General features: G+C 39.7%; 1 pseudogene; it reads left to right on the forward strand.

Moving 5' to 3' along the window:
• On the forward strand, positions 1-2,442 carry LOC137295195 (C-type lectin BML-2-like; annotated as a pseudogene).
• The last annotated feature ends 380 nt before the right edge of the window (positions 2,443-2,822 follow it).

Raw genomic sequence — 2,822 nt, forward strand, 5'->3', positions numbered from 1 at the left:
ATGTTTCCAAGTTTACAGAATGCCTTGACACTTCATGGTTATTTTCTGTCCTATGAACCACACGATTTCCTGGTTGAATCGCGATGTGAATGCATCTCCAAGTGCTACTTCAACACGACTTGCCGTTCATTGTTTTACCAGATCATCTCCAAGACGTGTTACCTGTCAGATGCAGTTTACATCGAGGATGACCTCCAAGTTTCAGCTGGTATGCAGTATTTGGTGTGGAAACGAGGTACCGGATTCCTTCCATTTTCTACAGAAGTTTACTTAATACGGTTTTACAGTTTTATCACGATATTGCTGTTAATAACCAAACTGTGGCCATGGTAATGCTTTATGTCACATGTTACGATGTCACACAGGAAGGAAGGAATGGTTCTGTGACGAATTAATGAATGCCTGATTTCAGGGATTGGATTCCACTATCATTTAAGTTTTCAGAGACTTTACCTTCTTAGGATTACATCGTTTCTACGATAAACCTTGTTAGGATATGGCAATACTGTATATTATAACTTACTGTGGCACATGGACTCGAATGAATGGTTCTGTGAAGTCAGTGTTCAGTCTGTGAGTTAATGAGACAGGTTTGGCGTCATCATGTTGTATCGGAAACAAGATGCCATTTTACTTTACCTCTTGAACTTTTTATAAATTACTTCTTATTACTACATGACACGTTTAATGTATTTTTATGTGATTTTTAACTTCTTCGATATTTGAATCAGGAACACTATTGCACTTAATGTAAGATATGTTCTGTTTGAGATTAGGCTTTCTGATTGAAGTTAAGATTCTAGGACTTGTTTGGGTTCAGTTCATTCTAGAAATTGCCCAACTCAGTGGGTTTTATCGCTTATTGTTTGAACTCGCGGAACCTAAACTAAAGGAATCTGTACTTCAATGAGAATGTGGAATTCCAAATTTGGCAACTAAACGTAGTCTTGGAGTATGAAAAGAGATTCTCTCTTAACACTTCTTATCGTTTCAGTTTTCTAGAATTTTTTGTTTTGTTTTCAGATGGCTGTGGCAATGGGTACAGCTGGAATCGGTCTCTCGACCTCTGTTATTATGTCCACCCAGACTCGCCCAAATCATGGACGGATGCAGAAAACGCCTGTATTCAAGATGGCTGACACTTTCTTAAAGCTGACAATCTCGAAACCAATCTACTGATGAACCACTTTGTTGTAAAATACGGTAAGTACATATTCATGATTATAGTATTACCACGGCTGTGTCAAAAGAATTTTGGAACCGTCCTGTGAAGATTATTGCAACCCATGTGCGTCTAAAGAGGGGATTAACAGGATCGGGTGGTCGGTTATGCCTACATTGATGATCATTATTTCAGTCAATGTCTTATTTGGGCCTGTCTCCTATATATACAGCCCTTTACCATACGAGTACCATAATACTGAGAATGACAAACATTCTGTAACGTAAACGTCGAATCTATTACAGGTTAGATGGAGTCCCAATGTCGCTGGTAAGAAGCGACTCAGTGGATAGGTTAGTCAGAAAAGAGAGAAGTCCTTTCACCCCAGCGGTCTAGGTCTCTCCTTGCAATCTGGACCCGTGCTTGTGGCACTTAACAGAATCGGGTGGCCAGACTCGCTGAGTTCATTGACATGCGACATAGTATGCCAGTTGAGTGTATCAATGCTCAAGGTGTCAATCAATTTTCAATTCAATCACTAGAATGTCTGTTCGAAACTGAAAATATATCAGACCCTCGTCGAAAAGCTTACCTGTTACCAGACGTAGAGCAAACAGAAGAGTATGTAGTAATCTGAAACAGGAGATTATCAAGAAAAAACAAGAAAACTGTCATGGACAAAACATCAATTCATGAAGTTTCTAGGGGCAATTACTCCAACTTTTCTCTATTCAGTTTCCATGGAAACGCATTTCCTGTCACGTAACCTTGAGGTCATGTATTGTCTCCTCATGCGGTTGACGCTTTGCATGGTATGTATACCAGCTTTGGTTTCCAAGAAGGAGTGAGTGAATTTAGTTCCTCGCCGCTTTTATCAATTTTCCAGCAACATCACGACAAGAAACACAACACTTCATACACTGTACCCATAGTAAAAGGTTTAAAGGTGTGTGTGAAGTCATGACAACGAAATGTACTGGGGGGTAGTACCTGAAAAGAATACTAATGGTTCTGTTTGTTGTTATGTAATTCTAGAAGTATCCATCTGGGTTGGCGGTACTGATATTCACGAAGAGGGAACGTGGTTGTGGGCAGACAACTCCTCAATTCAATCCTTTCGGTGGGATGCAGTAGGAGGTCTACCTTACGGAAGCACAAACCAGAACTGCCTACTACTCTGGTTGTATTCTGAGGACCCTGTGAACAGATGGCACGATGACAGGTGTACAAAGTTCCATCGTTATGCATGTCAGCTACCAGTAGCACCAAGCGGTTGCTGAAGGTATACATGTTAAAACAAGCCTGTAAAGTGTAGCACATGTATCGGGTTCTTGTGCATGCCAGTAGCACTGTGAACAATACATGAACTTACTTATTTGTCTGTGGAGCAGGTGGGACTGTGCACCTTCGCACTGACCCCTTCAATTATCCACCCAGGCTAGGTAATTAATCAGAAAATTGTTTTAATTCGATCATTCTCTGTCGAACTGTCTGTGTGCTGTAAATACCATGGTCATGTTCCTTCTTATGGGAAATGAATGGTTGTTTAATGTGCTAAATCCGTTTGTGTATTTCGTTGTTTTGCTTTTTGTTGTTGTTTATTTATTTTATTGAAATATTTATATAATTATATTTATTTTTCACGGTTTTTAACATTTAT

Source organism: Haliotis asinina, chromosome 8 (genome assembly GCF_037392515.1).
Source record: "Haliotis asinina isolate JCU_RB_2024 chromosome 8, JCU_Hal_asi_v2, whole genome shotgun sequence".
NCBI classification, from domain to species: domain Eukaryota; kingdom Metazoa; phylum Mollusca; class Gastropoda; order Lepetellida; family Haliotidae; genus Haliotis; species Haliotis asinina.